Genomic DNA, 20,607 nt, shown 5'->3' with positions numbered 1-20,607 from the left:
TGTCATTCATCTTAATACATATATGCTCTTTTACAGCCATTATCTATACATTATTCAGCTCAGAATCCCTAAGGCTTTCTAACAAATTAAAGTACCAGGTAGAAAATTAATGAGCAGACACTACAAGACATAAATGTAAACTAAAAGGTGATATAAGGAATAAGGAAAGTTGTCAGATCATGAAAAAACTCAATTTTTTTTTTTAAAGATTTTATTTATTTATTTGACAGAGAGAGATCACAAGCAGGCAGAGAGGCAGACAGAGAGAGAGGAGGAAGCAGGCTCCCTGCTGAGCAGAGAGCCCGATGCGGGGCTCGATCCCAGGATCCTGAGATCATGACCCGAGCCGAAGGCAGCGGCCCAACCCACTGAGCCACCCAGGCGCCCCTCAATTTTTTTTATTTCACCATTTATCTCAACATTGTAACTTCTAATGTTTTAGACTAAGGATGCAGATTTAGTTCCAAAATATTCATTGCTATATTGCTTTTAGCATATTTAAAATGACTTAAAATCCCAGTCATTAGAGTTCAAATAATTTTGATTAATCTACATAATTTAACCTAATGCAGTCATAATTAATGAAGGACAAATATAATTTCTGAATGAGAAAATGCTCAAGGTATGTAAGTTAATTGTTTTTCCTTTTTTCTATCTAGAGATAAGAATGTGTACAAAAATGTTCACAGCAATTATCATTGGTATTAGAGTTATTTCTCATTGTCTTTTTAAAAATGCATTTTTTATTTCTATTTTTCCTACATAGACATTCATTGTATGATAAAATATGAATTATTAAAAATGATCAAATGAAGTGGTTTAGTGATTAAAGTGATTCTTTTAGCCAGTTGCTCTAGTGCTGCATTAAATGCATAAATGCTTTGTCTAGAAAGCTTTATTCTTTGAAAGAAATACAATTATATTTTCAATTTCAAAATAATGGTGTTTAGCATTTGCCATTTGTTGAACATACTCATTGAAGGAAGAACAGGTTTGCAAGTCTCTAATTACGTAGACATATTTGCCATAAAATTGTTCTATTTCCCCTGTTATTTTATATTATAATATTAATTGTGAATTCATTTGAAATAGCAATGAATTCTTTTTATCTCTGCTTAACTATAAAAGAAATGCCAAAAAGTTTCTTAAAATATCAGTATTCAGCAATGGCTACTAATAGTGCAAATCAGTATCTCCTGCTATTGTAAAGGCAATTAGCAGCTTAGCCCTTCCCCTAGACAAATTAAAATGCTGAATATTTCTCCCTGTTAAGGGAAAAAGTGAGTTGTTCTCCTCCCAAATCTGCAAATGGCAGCGATGCTTCCTTTGAAACCAGCCTTTTGTTTTCACAAATGAAACAAATCTAGTGTCTTTGCCTGGATACGAATCATGGAAGATAATATCAGGGAGGCTTTTATCTACAATTGTAGTAACTTGCAAAGCTTCACAGACAGCTGAGTTCATTCTGTTGGAGCTGCCAATCACATAGGCAGTCATTTATACCACTTCTGAACTTTCATTGTCATGGTTCCTCGTGGACATTTCTTTTCTCTGCTCTTTCATAGAATGTTTAAACATTCCATTCTATATCCTTACAAATGACATTCCAGAAGATCCCCGTAAGGTTTTCTTTGCCAAAACAGGGAAATAAGATGTTTTTTCATTCCACTAATGTTCAAGATAGGACTCCTCAAGCTATTCTCAAATTTTTAAAATCATTATCACTATTACCTTGAGAATTTTTTTTTTCTGCCTGCACTTATGGAAAACTATAGGATACCGTAGCCTTCTACACACTCTAAGTTCATTATGGATTCTTAGAACATCCACTGAGATAATTCACTGACGTCCAAGAAATCAATAAACACCCTTTAAATTGAATTGGAACTAGAAGCATTCACAGCCTTGGAAAAATTTAAGCTGTAAATAAGTATGACACAGCAAACAATGTTGAAAAATTATGTGGGTTTTCAGTCCTTATCATCTAAGCCCCACAATCCCTACACCAGAACTTTTCCTTGGGGTCCCCATTTCAAACAAAGGCAGTAACCACCCACCCACTTGTTTACAACAGGAAACTTGCAGTCATCGTTGACTTTTTCCCCTCTCTGAATTTAAAGCTTTTAAACGATCACTACATTTTGTTGGTTCTACCTCCAAATTATTCCTGGACTTTACACACATCTCTCTATTCTCACTACTGTACGTGTTTAGGCCATTAACACCATTTGCCCTTGGTGGAACACGCCACACCTTGTAGCTCTCAACCTCGTGCCCACTCCAATTCTTCTACCATGTAACAGCCAGGGTGATCTTTCAAAATAAAATCAATTCACTTTCCACTTATGTTCTTCAATGGCACCCAGTTGCCCTGTGAGATAAATTCTACACTGCTGTAACTTTTCCAACCGTATCAAATTTCTCACTTTCAGTTCCTGGAAAGCATCATGCTTTTTCTTAGTTCTCTGCAGTGACAGACTTTAATCTTTCTGTCAGAAAAACTCCATTTTCCCACTAGTCTCCTTTTTCCCTGGCTAACTTCAGCTCATCATTCAGGTCTCTGCTTAGAAATCACTTCACTCAGAAAGACCGCTCTGACCTACTAAAACCATTTTCTGAAGGCCTCTTCTGTGTTCTGCTGTGCATTCTTCCAGCCTATATCCTATTTTTCAACTGCATCCTAACTGCTTCTTGACTTGCCTCTATTTACCCCGATGGGGTAACATTGAGAATAGGAGTAGGACATTTGTTCAACATTTGTTAAAAAGGGCGGGGGGACGGATTTAAGATTTAACAGACAAAATTATTCATATACATTTCATTACAACTCCAGTTTATTGCCAGATGATTAGAACTACCTAATTTTCTTCCAGCTCAGGGGTTTGAACTCCTTACCCCTATCTTGAGTACTTTAAATAATGTCATCATTCCAAAGACATCACACTGCTCTTACATTGTTCCCATTTTTTCTCCCTCTCCTTTCGGAGGCTGAGATTTTTCTGCCTTTTGTATAAATAAAATCAATTTCTCTCTCACAAACAAGTTTCCTATCTGTTTTACAGCCCACTCCTTCCAATACCAAAACATCAAGGATATTAAGCTTAATAACAGACTCCTAGGACCCTTCTCCATAATGGCCTTTGTTGGAACAGCTCTTTCTTATATCCCTTCCATAAATGCATCCATGCGAATAGGGAGCACTGGTTCAAATGAAAAATCCTCATTTGCTCAGCACCAGGCTGAAGCAGCTATACAGTCTTCCATTATTATCAAAGTTTCAGAAAAATAAAGTTGAGTGATTTTTCTTTTCTCACACTTCCCTATTCTCTGCCATGTATTCAAGCCCTCTTTTTTCCTGGCCTCTTTCAGAGCATACTTAACACTAATGGGTCTAAAGGAAAAGTTTAAAACAGCATCATTTTTCAAGAGTCAGTATTTCTTGAGGCCCTACTAAGTCTTAGGTGTGGAGCTAGGCAGGTCTTGGTAATACAAAAATGAGAAGATAAGCCTCCTAAGAATCTTCCTTGTTGGAGGCTGGCAGGAAGAGAGGCAGTGAGGTAGATTCATAAACAGATAATTCCAAGCCATGTGGCATTTTAAATTCAAGGTTTAAGCAATCTATGGGAGCATGGAGAATGGAGTGATTCTGCTCAGGAAAAATTAAGAAAGGGAACTGGGTGAGGTAGGAAGGCTTCCAAAAGCAGGCAGCACATACGTATGTGCTCTGAAAACATGTATGAGTAAATAGAGTCCTTATTTTTTTTCATTTTCTCCTGTTGTCAGATAAAAAAAAGAAAAAAAAAAAAAAAAAACAGACCCCAAAACACACAAAAAAACAAAAAAACAAAAAAACCTAACAGATTTTCTGCATTTGCCTTTAGGCTTAAATATAATTTCATAAATTTCCCCAGTTTCAACAGACACCTCACCACTAATCTGGGTCTGGGGGAGGAAGCACAGGCCATAGCTACTGACAAGTTTGAGCTCAAGAAAACTAGCCCAAACCATGTTCTGGTGATTTCTCTTGCTGGGTGAGCACCCAGAAGAAGTATATTCTTATAAAGAGGCCTTTTAGCTTGTTTGTCTGAACTCTCTGCATCTGGAAAATTGGGTCTGGTAAAGAATACTACATTAAAAAAAAAAAAGGGTATCTCCTTTGCAAACCACATGGCAGAGTTTCACAGACCATACAGAATTTAATACCTTATTTGGATAGATACTCAGTTTTTTCTGTGGGGAGCAGGGGCAGACTTGATTATTCCCATTTTATAGATAAGTTGCTGAGGCTCAGTAAGAGTCAAGGATTTACCAAAACTAGAGATGTCTTGTAAAACCAGTACTTGAACATCTAGCTACAAAGTCTGTGTCTATGTTCCTCATTTCTAGACTTGGCAAAGTATATTTTTATCTCTAACACAGCATTCATATACATATACAACATTCATGTTTATAGTCGCTTAGCAACAAACTCAATTCTTTTCTCTTTAATGCCTCCAAACACTAGCTTTTCTCATAGATCATAATGCCTAAAGCAATTTATTTGCTGGGCAATATTGGGAGATTAGACAAATTATAAATTCACAGTGTTCAAATGTGCTTGAATCAATAAATACTATTTTTGTTCTTCTTTTCATTCATTTATTCATTTATCCCTTGTCTATTCTCCTGTGCACACATAGAAGAGCACTTGTGCCAGGCACTGGGCAAAGATCTATGAATAAATCAAAGTCCTCATCCTTGAGGAACTCCTAATTAAGTAAAAGATATAAAGAAAAGCACATAGTTATAAATGCAACTTTAGAGACCTACATTAAGTGTCATAGGAGAATAGTCAGCACAAAGGTAGCAGCTGAACAGAATTTTGAAGGCATTTTTCAGATGAATAAAGGATAAGGGCATTCTGGGCTGAAATAAGAGTATGCATAAAGATACAGAGGCTACATGTGTCTGGATAATTAGTCAAGAGTGAGCAGCATGGGTATTTTGAATGCTAAATCCAAGAATTAATAATTTTAAATATTTTCCATTAGATAAAATCAATATGTACCCCACTACTACTGCATTCAAGCCCCAAATAGATCAAGACAGAGCTGCTGTTTTAAATTATTCAAACTCGTCAAATGAATTCTTCCTTAATGAAGACTGCCTTGGGCATTTGCCTCCAGAGCTCTCATCTCTTTCACAAATAACACATCTACCTTTCTCTAGGTCTTTAGCAAGAAGCGGATATCAACTTATTGCGGAGCTAGAGGTTTGTGGTTTCAAAGAAAAAATTAAAGGTATTTCAAATTAGTTCTCACTATTCAGGGGCAGTTGGCCACATGTTAAGACCTCCATGCTGTTGATAAAGACAGGCATCACTCAGAGTGTAAAAAATAATGCATAAACATTGTCAAAATTTGGTTACATCTTAATTTTTTCTAAACTTTATAGAAATTTACATATTTATTTTTAAAGATTTTATTTATTTATTTGACAGAGAGAGAGAGAGCACAAACAGGCGGAGTGGCAGGCAGAGGGAGAGGGAGAAGCAGGTTTTCCATTGAGCAAAGGACCCCATCGATGATGAAGGGCCCTGGGATCATGACCTGAGCCAAAGGCAGACGCTTAACTGACTGAGCCACCCAGGCGCTCCTAAAAATTTCTTTTCATTAAAATTCTAGAGGAGTTGCTATTCGTAATGAAAATGATATTTTTGAAAAAATAGAAGTACAGGGACATTTCTAAATTTTAAAAATGTGGTTTTTTAATATATTTTTTTCTACATAGATTATTTCAAAGATAACCTCACCAAAATCTTGCCACATTCTTTTCTCTCCATTTTCAAAACCTTACATTATTTTTGTTTCATGTATAGCCAATGCCTTGATTAAAGTTTTATTTTGCACCTCATTTAATAAAGAAATTGTTATAAAGGGAATATTTATTATGAGCGATAAGTTTTTCTTTAAGTCCTCATAATGACAAAATAACAAAGTGCCCAGGCATGTTAATTCCTTCAGTCCTACTTCTGTCATATTATCTTTTGTCCTTGTCACTCCTCCAGCTGAGACAAGGGAAATCCTAGATTGTGGAAGAAAAACATTTGTATGGCAATTCTTTTGAATTTACATTATTACAAAGGGAGAAGGATTTAAAAACAATGGTAAGTATGGTAACAGGAGGGATAAATTTTATTGTTTAAATTTGGTTATACTTGTCATCTTATGTCATACTTTAGGTCATTTTGTTATTTGAACCTGTGTAATGTCATGTGAACTATACTGCATAACACATCTGAACTTAATGTCAATGGGGGTTAGAATAAAGCGTGAATTTTTGATCCATGGTGTGGTATGGTCTGAGTGAAAAAAAATAATATATATATTTTTTAAAGATTTTATTTATTTATTTGACAGACAGAGATCACAAGTAGGCAGAGAAGCAGGCAGAGAGAGAGGAGGAAGCAGGATCCTGCCGAGCAGAGATCCCGATGCGGGGCTCGATCCCAGGACTCTGGGATTATGACCTGAGCCGAAGGCAGAGGCTTTAACCCACTGAGCCACCCAAGCGCCCAAAATTAATATTTTTATTGAGATACATTTCAGAGATTTCTGGGAGCACTAAATGCCCAAACTGCTGGTCCCTGGATACACAGGAGAGGAAGCTGGGAATCAGACTAGTTTCACTCTTAATTGACCACAGCACAATGGATGCATAGAGAAAAAAGAAAACAGATGTATATATTGGGGGAAGAGGGTTACTAATGTCTGTGTCAATTTACCATTTTCACTTTGGCCAACAGGTGAAGGAACATGAGAATTTTATATTAATTACATTGCATTTGTGGCTTTTTTTTCACCCCCAGCTGTGGAGGCAGGCACTGCAAATTTGATTGGGATCAGTCCCAAACACTCACTGAGCAGGTTATGCTAATGGTGGATTTCTTAGTCCCGTCAAGGAGGAACAGTGGCTCTATCTAGTCTCTCTAGCATTGCCGGTTTGCTTGTGATTAGTGAACGCGTGCTGGTCATTCTTTCTGCTTTGAAGTATGTGTGTGTTTCTCCTCTCACTGGGTTCCTAGGTAAGACTGCATCTTCTCTGGAATCTTACTGTCAGGATGGGTAATTAGATCTGCCTGGCTGTAATAAGCGATCTTTGTTTCTCATTTAGCTGTTTTTTTTCTTGTTTGTACATTCCTGCTGGGAAATAATAAGCTAGGCTATAAAGGGGGTTATAGGTCTAGATATAAGAACTTCACTATGACTTCTCCTTCCAAAAACGTGGAAGACTAGATGCCTAGAGAAACCAAACTGGCTAAGCACAACAACAACAAAACACCTGCTACCCACTAAGAAAAGGTTGATAAATTTGACTATATTAAAAACAACAACTTTCAGTTAACCTCAAAGAGATTAAAATCACAAGCCATAAACTGGGTGAAAATATCTTCCATACCTATAAACAAGAAAGAGTAGTAGAATACACAATGAACACCTTAAGATCAATAAGGGATCAAAAAATTTAAAAATTAGTAAGATTATAAACAAGCTTTTAAGAAGAAGTATTGATGGCCAACAAGTAATTGATGCTTAACCTCGCTAACAAGATGACTGCATAGAAAATTGATAAATAGCGATAGCATTTTTACACGGTACTGATAATTGGCAAAATATAAATGTTTTCATGTTACACTATTTTAAAGCCTGCAAATACCCTTGTTAGTGACAGTACTGGGGCAATGGGAACTCTGTGGGCAGTAATACACTGGCAAAACAACTTCGGAAAAACACTGAGCTTTATCTCGTAAAAAAATTACTTGCTCAATAATTCTGCCCCTTGGTATGTACCATAGACTAGAGCTTTTCAAACTTTAATAGACACAGAAGGATAGAACAAGATGTAGGTTATGATTCGGTGGCTCTAGGGTGGGCTATTTTTAACAAGCTCCAGGTGATGCTGCTGTTGCTGGTCTGTGCACCACACACCTGCAGTCCCAAGTCCCAGAGAATCTCCTACACCTGTGCAACAGGAGTTTTGTAAAAGAACGTTCACAGCAGCACTGGTTGCAGTAAGTGATAGTTGAAGACAACCCAAATATCCATATTTGGTATCAGGAATAAACACTTCATGACACAGTTATACTGTAAAACACTATGCAGCAGTGCAAGTGAACTAGTATGGGTAAATATTAGAAACATAACATTGAGCAAAAATATGCATTCCAGAAGAATACATAAAAAAATAGTTCCAGTTATGTAAAAGATCAAAGGCAAGCAAATAAACAAGTATATGGTAAAACCATCAAGAGAAGGAAGAAAAAGACTATCACAAAATTTAGGATAGTACTCGACTCTGGCAGCAAGATGGTCAAGACAATGCAATTAAGAAAATGTACCCAAGGGTGCCTGGGTGGCTCAGTTGGTTAAACATCCAACTCTTGGTTTTGGCTCAGGTTATGTTCTCCGGGTCACGAGACTGAGCCCCACAATGGGCTCTGTGCTCAGTGTGGAGTCTGTGTGTCCCTCTCCCACTCGGTGCAAAGGAGCATGCTTTCTTTCCCTCTCTCTTTCAATCCCTCTAAAATAAATAAATAAAGAAAAGAAAAGAAAGAAAGAAAAAGGCACAGATTCTCGTAAGGCACAATCAGTACCTAGTTTTTAAATAGCATGTTGGATACAAGTATATTTAGTTTGTTTTTTCTATAAACTGTACTTTATCATGCCAATGCTGGTTTTCATAATAAAAACAAGTCTTCTGTACTATTTCCCCAATTAAATATAAATTAATAGAAAGTAAATGTAATACGAAAGAGGAAAAGGAAGTTAAAAAAATAACAAAAAAGTGAAAATCGAAATGCATGAATTGGGGTGCCTGGGTGGCTTAGTAGGTTGTCTGCTCTATGCTCAGATCTGCATCGGGCTCTCTGCTCAGTGGGAAATCGGCTTGTCTCTCTCCTTCTGCTCCCTCCACCCCACCCTGCTCATGCTCTCTCCCCCTCTCAAATAAATAAAATCTTGAAAACAAAATGCATGGACTATATAATGACTGACAAAATTAGAAGTCAAAACTTAAGAGAATTCAGAAAAGAGAATTCTGCCAATGTGATATGATAAAATTTACAGCTCTCTAGCATTCTAATTTGATCTAAAAAATAGACTTTATACAGACGAGTGCATTGTCAGTAGCGTATCCCTTAAATAACTTCAGTAAGACTTTTGGTAGAACCCACAAATTAAACAACAACAGTACTACTTTAGTGAAAGTTTAAACTGCAAAAATGATTTTGCTGATTAAGGTCATTTATGTAAGTTCTGGAAACCCGGTGAACAGAGACAGACTGTATATTGTTGAAATTAAAGAGTACTCCCATCCAGATAAACGTACACTTCATCTCCTAATGGAGTTGGGCCCAAGGACAACTGATATTTCTTCAGGAAAGTGTCTTAGTTATTCCCCAGCACTGAACTAGAATTTCACGGCAAATCCCCAACCCAGATTATAGCAGAGACAATTTTAACCTAAAAAAAGCACTCAAAGCAGGCATTACCAGCTATCCTCCAAAACTAAAGGAACCTTTAGTAGTGATCCAACAGAGTGTCAAATTTAAAGCAAAAGGGACCGCCAATGGGCAAGCCAGAATGACCTCACTGCAAATGTGCCCTTGGCACCTGAAAGACTTAACCCACTGCAAAGAATTGTGGACAATGAATTTTGTTTGACAGAGATATTAAGGATTTTTTTTTTCTATTTTCATAGTTAATTTGAAATCTGTCCTGCTGACAAATGTTGGATGGCAGGGTTTTTTGTTTGTTTGTTTGTTTTGTTTTTTTGTTAAAGATTTTATTTATTTAGTTGACAGAGATCACAAGTAGGCAGAGAGACAGGCAGACAGGGGTGGGGGGAAGCAGACTCCCTGCTGAGCAGAGGGCCCCATGCCATGCGGGGCTTGATCCCAGGACCCTGGGATCATGACCTGAGCCGAAGGCAGAGGCTTTAACCCACTGAACCACCCAGGCGCCCCAGCGGATTTGTAGTTTAAAGCCAATTCTGACTTTATAAGGTTATGCCCAATGAAGTTATCTTTTGTAGGTAAACAAAGTCATATAGATGCTGGCTTAATAGAGGGTAGAGATCAGAATTTCAGCTTCTGTCTCACTTAAAAGGAACTGAAAAATTGTCATATAAAAAGATATGGCTGTTAAGCAAATATCCATATTGATGCTGCAAGAAATTATCAGTTTTTGGGGGGATTTTTTGAGCTATATGTAGAGTTGCCAAATATAGCAAATAAAAATATAAGATGTCCAATTTTTCAGTATAAATATATCCCAAGTATCATATATTGCATGGGACACACATTTAATGTTAAATGTTCCTTGTTGTTTATCTACATTCAAATTTGACAGGAAGTCACATGATGGAGGAGAGAGGGCTGAAATCCCTTTCTATATGGAGTAATCATAAAGTTTAGTGGTTTGATTTTAGAATTTAAGGGCTCAATGTTCGAAAAACCTGTGCATCCATTTCAGGGGCCAGAGAGCAGCAAGAAGGTTAACCAGAGAAGATAAACATGAGCCTGAACAATTTTTACTAGATTTTAGTGTTTCTCAAACTTTAACATGCACCAGAATCACCAGAGATCTTGTTAGAATGTAGATTCTGTTACAGTGGTGTCTTACTTAGGGCTGTTTTAACAAAGCACCATAGACTGGGGAGCAATGGGGGCTTATAAGAAACAGATACTTACTTCTCAAAGTTGTGGAGGCTTGAAGTTTGAGATCAGGATGCCAGCAGGGTCCAGTTCCACTGACAACCCTCTTCCAGGTCGTGAACTACCAACTTCTTGTTCTATCTTCACACGACAGACAGGAAGCGTGAAAGCTCTCTGGGCTCCTTTTATAAAGGCACTAATCTCGGTCATGAGCTCTCCATTCTCATGACCTAGTTATCTCCCCCAAGGTCCCACCTCCCAATTTCATCATTCTGGTGGGGGGAGGTCTGGATTTCAACATATGAATTTTGAAAACACACAAACATTCAGTTCCATAACAGAGGGTCTGGAATGAAAACTGAAACTGCATTGTTGACAAGCACAAGGGATGGCGTCGGTACTTGGCGCACATGGAGTAAAAAGGGTTTATAAGAGTGCTTCTCAGCTGTAGTGCATATTAGAAGCAGCTGGAGGCTTTTTAAACACAGATCCCTGGGCACTGTCCTCAGTTCATTTCTGAGTTGCCAGGTGATGTTCATTTAGCTGGTTGGACCCACACTGCAGTAAGCCCAGGATAATGAGTTTACCCGCACAGCTGATCTTTTAAATGTCTAAGCTAGTTATCTACCATATTGAAAAAGTAAAACAAATCACACATAATTAAAAGGAAATGCGTACTTTTAAAATAAATTACAGGGATGGCTGAGTGGTTCAGTGGGTTAAGCCTCTGCCTTCAATTCAGGTCAGGGTCTCAGGATACTGGGATCGAGTCCCACATCGGGCTCTCTGCTCAGCGGGGAGCCTGCTTCCCCCTCTCTCTCTGCCAGCTGCTCTGCCTACTTGTGATCTCTGTCTGTCAAATAAATAAAATCTTTTTAAATAAATAAATTACAAAAAGAAGATTAAAGGAAATTTTTAGTTCCTAGACTGTAAATCTTAAAGCCAGTGCCAATAGTAGCAAGATCTATTACCTTCAAGACTTCACCTCGTTTACCTTTAGGGAATTTGCGTGCTTGAATCCAGAGGAGTCCAATCTAGTTCCTTTAATGTAGATGTAAGTGAGGAATTTTGGTTACTGATCCTACATTCAAATTTAATAGTATTGTATTACTATTATTATTTTGGGCTTGGATCTCTTTTTTCATTTAGTGATCACATTATAAAGCTTAATAATTTTAGAATTAAGGGGTACAAGGTTGGAAAAACCTGTGCACCCATTACAGGGGTCAGAGGGAAACAAGAGGGCCTACCAGAGGAGATTTAAAAAAAGAGAGAGATGGAATAATTGTTTCAAACATAAACATGCACAAGAATCACCAGTTAGTTTGTTAAAATGCTATTAAATACATTAAATACAGAGAACAAACTGGTGGTTGCCAGAGGGGAGGTGGGGGTGGGAGAAATAGATGAAGGAGATTGTAATATTGTAATAACACTGTATGGTGACAGATGGTGACTACACTTAGAATGGTAAACATTGAGTTATGTATATAATTGTTCAATCAGTTTTGTACACCTGAAACTGTATATGTATCACTGTATATTTATTATACTTCATTAAAAAAAATGAAAGGCAGATTCTGATATAGTGGTGCCTTATTTAGGGTTACTATAATAAAGTACCATAGACTGGTATCTCAAGCTAGCCTTAAATAACTGTGTGTCACATTAAGAGCAAGAGCAAAACGTTCTGTTCTAGCACGGCCATGAGCCCTGAGGTGGTACCTTGCTCTCCTGTAAGGCTGGCCTGGCTCATTTCTCAGGCCTAGGGGATGAGGATGTTCCTATTCTATTGGTATAGGATTTCCAACAGGAAAAATTTTTTATTTTCTCACCCAACCACTTCCACGGGGAGCTAATGTGTGTCAGAGTTTGGCCTCATAGAGATGACATGGTGGAGATTTTGATTACAATGGAACCACCAGTTTCAGGATATAAGGGGGGGTATGGTGGCTGAGTCTCTTATAAAGAGACAGGAATGGGGCGCCTGGGTGGCTCAGTGGGTTAAGGCCTCTGCTTTCGGCTCAGGTCATGGTCCCAGGGTCCTGGGATCGAGCCCCATATCGGGCTCTCTGCTCAGCGAGGAGCCTGCTTCCTCCTCTCTCTCTGCCTGCCACTCTGCCTACTTGTGATCTCTGTCAAAAAAATAAAAATCTTTAAAAAAAAAAAAAAGAAAAAGAAAAAAGTCATTAATGTGCTTATTTAAAAAAAAAAGAGACAGGAATAAAAATGAGGCAAACACTTTTAATAGATTAAAATGTGTCACAGATAAGGTTGGATCTCTTCGTTGAAAATTAACTACTACTTGTAGAGCCCATATCCAAAGTGCTTTGGCAGAACTTGAGTATTCCCTCCCACAGATAGTCCCAAGTGATCACATATTACTTCCAGGGAGCAATCAATCTCTGAATTACTCTGTTACAATGGGTGGCCTTATGTTTGATCCATCACCAGAACCACTGTATCCATTCCCACCTTTTCTGTTTCAGAATCAGGACTGGCATACTGGTCTTCCTTATCATCTCTGCAACCTACTTACTTTCTTATGGCCATGCTAGTTTAACCCAATAAATATAGAACTTGAAAGAAGATTGACTCCTTTGAGAAGGCCATGGGCACCTCATGCAAAGCAATCTAATTTATCTCCACAGACCAGAGCTTTGTAAAAGATGCTGAGATAGCATTAGCCAAGTCATTGGAAAAGCTTTTTGAAATTTGTCATTTAAATATAACACAATGTAAAAACACAAGTCTTCAGGCATTGCACTGCTCAATAACGTCTAGAAGACCAAGATTAGATTTAATCTATTAACAAACAGTAAAGCAAATTTGTACCTTTGCATATGGTTCTAAAGTTAGAAAGAACAATACATAGTTATGCCAACAAATTGGACAACCTAGAAGAAATGCATAAATTCCTAGGAAAAAAAAAAAAAAAAAAACTTCCCAAAACTGAATCAAGAAGAAATAGAAAATTTGAACAGACCAATTACCAGGAATGAAATGGAATCAATAATCAAAAACTCCCAACAAATATAAGTCCAGGACCAGATGGCTTCACAGGCAAATTCTACCAAACATTTAAAGAGTTAATACTGGGGTACCTGGCTAGCTCAGTGAGAGCAGCATGCAGGTCTTGACCTCAGAATTGTGACTTCAAGCTCCATTGGGTATAGGGATTACTTACATAAATGACACTTAAAAAAAAAAATAAGAGTTAATACCTATTCTCAAATTATTCCCCCCCCCAAAAAAAAGAAGAGGAAGAAAACTGCCAAATTCATTCTATGAGGCCTGCATTACCAATATCAAAACCAGATAAAAATACTTAAAAAAAAAAAGAACTACAGACCAATATATTTGATAAATAAACATGCAGGAATCTTCAACGAGTTATTAGCAAATAGAATCGAACACTACATTAAAAAAAGTACTTACCATGATCAAGTGGCATTTATTCCTGGATGCAAGAGTGGTCCAGTGTTCACAAATGAATCAACGTGATATATCCCATCAACAAGAGAAAGGATAAAAACCATACAATCATTTCGATACGGAAAAAGCATTAGACAAGAACAACATCTATTCATGATAAAAATCCTCAACAAAGTAGGTTTAGAGAAAACATACCTCAACACAATAATGGCCATATATGCAAAAGCAAAGCTAGTATCATCTTCAAGGGTGACAAACTAGAACTTTTCCCTAAGATGAGGATTAAGACAAGGATGTCTCTCTCACCACTATTATTCAACATAGTACTGGATGTCCCAGCCATGGCCATTAGACAAGAAAAAGAAATATAGGCATCAAATCTGGGAAGGAATAAATAAGTAAAATGATGAAATGATATTATATAGAAAACAAAAAGACTCCACAAAACCTACAAGAACTGATAAATGAATTCAGTAAGGTTGCAGCATACAAAATCAATATAGAGATATCTACTGCATTTCTATACAACTAATAATGAGGTTGCAGAAAGAGAAATTAAGAAAACAATTCCATTTATAATTGTCCCCAAAATAATAAAATATCTAGGAATAAACTTAATCCAGGAGGTGAAAGACCTGCACTCTGAAAACTATAGAACATTTATGAAAGAAATTGAAGATGACAAACAAAGGGAAAGGTATTCCATGCTACTGGATTGGAAGTATAAATATTGTTAAAATGTCCATACTATCCAAAGCAATCTATGGATTTAATGAGCTGTCTACCAAAATACCAACATTTTTCACAGACCTAGAAGAAATAATCCTAAAATTTTTATGGAATGACAAAAGATAATAAACAAAGTAATCTTGAAAATAACAAAACTGGAGGCATCATAATCCCAGATTTCAAGATATACTACAAAGTGGTAATAATCAAAACAGTGTAGTACTGGTACAAAAATAGACACAGGCCAATGTAACAGAAAAAGAGAGCCCAGAATAAATTGACATTTATATGGTCAATTAATCTTAGACAAAAGAGGCAAGAATAAGCAATGGGAAAAATATAGTCTCTTCAATAAATGGTGTTGGGAAAACTGGATAGCTACATGTACAAGAATGAAACTGGACTACTTTCTTATGCCATACACAAAAATAAATTCAAATAGATCAAAGACCTAAATGTGAGACCTGAAACCATAAAAATCCTAGAAAAGAACATAGGCAGTAATTTCTCTGACATTGGTTATAGCAACATTTTTCTAGATATGTCACCTGAGGCAAGGGAAATAAAAGAAAAAATAAACTATTGGGACTATAACAAAATAAAAGCTTCTGCACCACGAAGGAAACACAGGCAACTTACTGAGTGGGAGAAGATATTTGCAAATGACATATCCAAAAAAGGGTTAGTATCCAAAATATATAAAGAGCTTATATTCAAAAAATTTAATTAAAAATGAGCAGAAGACATGAACAGACATCCCTTCAAAGAAGACATACAGATGGCCAACAGACTCATGAAAAGATACTCAGCATCACTCATCATTAGGGAAATGCAAATCAAAACCACAGTAAGATATCACCTCACACCATCAGAATGGCTAAAGTAAAAGCACAATAAACAAGTGTTGTCGAGGATGTGGAGAAAAAGGAGCCCTCATGCACTACTGGTGCAAATGAAAACTCATGAAGTCACTGTGGACAACAGTATAGAGGTTCCTCAAAAAATTAAAAATAGAATTATCATATGATTCAGTAATCACACTACTGGGTATTTACCTAAAGAATATGAGAACACTAATTCAAAAAGATTTATCCACCCTACGTTTATTGCAGCATTACTTATGACAGCCATGTTTTGGAAGAAGCCCAAATGTTCATCAAAAGAGAAACTGATAAAGAAGATGGGGTACATATGTGTGCATATATAGATATATATGTATATTTGTATATATGTATACATGTATATTTGTATATTTGTATATATGTATATTTGTGTATATACACATATATATCTTTCTGTATATATATAGTATATATAGTATGTATATGTAGGTATATCTACATATACAGGTATATCTACAAATATGTATATATGCAATGGAATATTATTCAGCCAATAAAAAGAATAAAATCTTATTATTATTTGCAAAAACATGGATGGAGTTAGTATAACGCTATATGAAATAATCCAGAGAAAGACAAATACCATATGATTTCACTCATATGTGAAATTTAAGAAACAAAACAAACAAAAAAGAGACAAGTTAAATAACCAACTCTTAACTACAGAGAATAAAGTGATGGTTACTAGAGGGGAGGTGGGTCAGAGGATGAGTGAAAGAGATGATGGGGAGTACAGTTATTAAAATATATATATATATATATATATATATATATATATATATATATACACATATATATACATAAGGGTACAGTTATTGTAATGAGCACCGAGTAAAGTATAGAATTGCTGAGTCACTATATTATGTATCTGAAATTAATATAACACTGTATGTCAACTATACTGGAAATCAAAACAAAACAAAACAAAGAACAAGACATAGTTGAGAATAAAATAAAGACAATATCTAGTAGCAATAATAAGGGATAAATAACAAAGATATTAAGAGAGAATAACTAAAAAAGACCTAGAAAATGTTTCCTAAATGATCTTCAAGAGCACCAAAAGGCAGGAAAAAAAAATAATGAATCTGATTACATAAAAATCAAGGATTTCTCACTGAAAGGATGCAGGAGAAATTTTAAAAAGGAGACAAGCTGGGTTAAGGAAATTAGTTTGGGTCAAGATTTCTCCATACTGACAAATGGGGATTAAGAGGCACAGACTTCCAGTTACAAAATAGGTAAGTCAAGGAGCTGAAAAGTCCTACATAGGGAATATAGTCTGTAAGATTGTGAAAATGTTGTTTGGTGACAGATGATGACTACACTTATCAGGATGAGCACTAAATAATATATAGAATTGTTGAATCACTATGTTGTACACCTGAAAATAATATAACACTGTAGGTTAACTATATTTAAACTAAAAATATGTAAAATAAAAAAGAGTTCTCCATATTGACCTCATTATATTGTTTTTATTTTTGAAGTATGTGAATGTATTACATATTCAAAATAAACGAACATTTTAAATTAAATTAATTTAATTAAATTAAAAAAAAATCTTACTTAATGAGAAAGCTATGTACAAAGTTAATAGGCTCCTGGGAAAAGATACTTGCGGGATTCTGCAAAACTACCTGACAAAAATTCTTTGACCCAGAAACTTTGCTCCTGGGCATAAATCCCCCTCCTTATTCTTATATAAGTCCATAAGAACATATATGTTGCTACTGCCTAGAACAGTGCTTGGCACACAGGGAATAGATGATATTATTTGTTGAGGAAACTAATAATGGTGGCAGTGAGTTGGAGTTACATTTGGACAACCATCTCAGAATGAATAGCTGAAATACAGAGGATTTCCAACCTTGAGGGCTTTGCAGCACATAGATATATATGTAGAAAACAGGAATTGGTGTTCAAATCATAATGTTTATGTTATAAAGAAAAGAAAAAGGAGTGCCTGGGTGTTGCAGTCAGTTAAGGATCTGACTCTTGGTTTCCAGTCATGTAGTGGTCTCAGGGTAGTGAGATGGAGCCCAGTGTTGGGCTCCATGTTCAGCACAGAGTCTGCTTGGGATTCCCTTCCCCTCTCCCATTGTCTCTCATGTTCCTGCTTTCATTCTCTCTCTCTAAAACAAATAAATAAATCTTTAAAAAAAAGAGAAGAAAATGGGGACATATACTCAACACCATTTATGCTAATTAAAAGTAAATTGACCCCAGACAATGTACATTTTTTAAGCAAAACATTCAAATAAAATATACAAATTAAAGTAATTAAAAATGGTTGCCTATAGTGGCGGATTAAGGTAATAAATAGGTGGACAGATAGATGAGAGTAGGTAGATAGGTAGATAGGCAGACAGATAGACAGGCCATAGCCATGAACCAAAAATATGATTAACTGAGTCTTCTTGACCCAAAGTTTAGGGGGGATCTGCATGTGACACATTAAAAATGATAGCAAATACTTTGTTACTCCTTCCTTTGAGAGATAGGGTATAAAATCTCTTCTTGGTTTTGAGTTTGCATTGATGATTTTCTTACCTAGTAGAATATGGCTAAAGAGGCATGCTGGGATTCCTAGGTCTAGGTCATAAGAACCCTTGCATCTTTTGCTGAGGCTTCTGGAAACATGTGCTTTAAAGATTTCCCCAGAGCTTCCTTGATAGTTTTCTGAGTATCTTGAGACCACTCTACTGGAGTAGCCACAGATAAGTACCTCAGTTGACTATCCTAGCCCAGCTCAGCCCTTTACCCATCAGAGCAAGGTGACAGACATGGATGGGAAGCCATCTTGGACTCTCCAGACCAGCCATGTGCCAGCTGAATACCACTGAGTGACTTCAGTCAATGACATATGAAACAAAGGAAGTATTCTGCTAAGCCCTGCCTGAATTCCTGACCCACAGAATCATGAGATATAAAAAAAAAAAAAAAAAAAAAAAGAAAAGAAAAGTTCTGTTTTAAGCCACTAAGTTTAGGGATAATTTGTTATGCAGTAATAGAAAATGGGAATTAAGACAAACAGATAACAAAACTTGACTACTACCAACTTTAAAATACCAAAAATCGAGGACAAAATTATGAAGGACTAAAGGATTAAAAGACAAAATGATTTACATTCTGAAACAGCTTTCTACTGTGAATAAGAGCCCTTCAAATTAAGAATGCTACTAATATCCAGTTATATTTCTACTTAATTGTTCCCCTAGTCTTTGAGAGCAAACCTCTTATCCTTTCTGTTTTTGGCTCTTACCCTCTGTGCCTTGCTCTAATTTAAAAGTTTAAAGTCAGAGGAGGAAAGTATATTTCCTTTGTCTTATATGGCTGAAACATCCCATTCATATCTACCTAAGCAGGTGATAGAAAATGGTCTCATATTTTAAAATAATTGGAGAAGCTAGTTATTTCATAAGAATATAGAATGTTAGAGTTGAAATTACAGACCATCATTTTCAATTGCCAATTTAATGAACATATTCAATACCTAAGATATTATTACTTTCCCAGAAGAAAAAGTCTACATGTTTATATCTTAAATTCAACATTTCTAATTTACTTTACTGCCTTTAAAGCTAACGTCCTAGGCATAGGGTTTTGGGCTCCCGTGAATTCCATAAATGAGAACTAAATCTTCCATGAATTCCAAATCAGCAGAATAGTGTTGTGTATATATGTATCTAATTGGGAATGATTTCGTACACTTCATCATATTTTTGAAGTTTTTGTGATAGCTGTTCCAAGTTAAGAAACAATGCCTTAAGGAAAGCCAGATGTATATTCTTGTATAAAAAAATGTAATTTTATTATGCAAGGTTTTTGTCACGTATCTGTTATTAATCAATAACATTTTAAATAATGACCCCTCTAAAAATAACAGAATATGCATATATGTATAAAATATTTGACCCTATATGGGGTGCCTGGGTGACTTAGTTGGTAAAGTATCTGCGTTCAGCTCAGGTCATCATCCCAGGGTCCTGGGATGGAGTCCTGCATAGGGCTCTCTGCTCAGCAGGGAGCCGGCTTTTCCCCCTCCCCACTGCTTGTGCTATCTCTCTTACTATCTCTCTCTCTCTCAAATAAATAAAAACTTTAAAATAAAATAAAATAAAATAAAATATTTGACCCTAGATCAGTGTTTCCTTATATTATTTTCTTCAGAAATTCATTATTACTCATAGTTCATTAAGTTCTTAGTATGTCTCAGATACAATTCCAATATCTTTGTATTCTTTATCTCATTTATGATAACAAAAATGGGATCTGTGAAATAAATAAAAACCTCAAAAATCTGACATTCTGTAAGATAAACATTATTAAAATTCTTACTTTACAGATGCAGAAACTGAGACATAAAGAGATTACATAATTTATCCTAGGTTACCTACCTAGTACTGGATTATGACTCTACTTTTGATTAATATATTCATATATGTTTGATCAAAAAAGTTGAAGTGGTGCCTGGGTGGCTCAGTGGGTTAAAGCCTCTGCCTTCGGCTCAGGTCATGATCCCAGGGTCCTGGGATCGAGCCCCGCATGGGGCTCTCTGCTCAGCAGGGAGCCTGCTTCCTCCACTCTCTCTGCCTGCCTCTCTGCCTACTTGTAATCTCTGTCTGTCAAATAAATAAATAAACAAAATCTTAAAAAAAAAAGTTGAAATATTTATTGTGTTAATGTTTTCATTACACAGAGGACAAGGGTAAAAGGGGATAGCAGTTATTGGTATATTCAAGTAATAGGAGAGTTTTAAAAGATGGTAGAATAAAAAAAAATTGGAAGCAGGAAGGGGAAAATAGGGAATATTAGGCAAAGATCCTAGGATAGGAGAAAAGAAGA

General features: G+C 36.1%; 1 protein-coding gene across 2 annotated transcripts in view; it reads right to left on the bottom strand.

Annotated features, from left to right (window-relative positions):
* The window catches only part of LOC111145595 (polypeptide N-acetylgalactosaminyltransferase 13), a 447,585-nt gene that overhangs the window by 119,517 nt on the left and 307,461 nt on the right, over window positions 1–20,607 (bottom strand). The gene's annotated exons all lie outside the window — the stretch shown is intronic.

The sequence above is a fragment of the Enhydra lutris genome, unplaced genomic scaffold (assembly GCF_002288905.1).
Source record: "Enhydra lutris kenyoni isolate GAN:26980312 unplaced genomic scaffold, ASM228890v2 scaffoldscaffold1, whole genome shotgun sequence".
Taxonomy (NCBI): Eukaryota; Metazoa; Chordata; class Mammalia; order Carnivora; family Mustelidae; genus Enhydra; species Enhydra lutris.
Note: the sequence above shows the minus strand (reverse complement) of the source record. Positions and strands in the feature narration are given on the sequence as shown.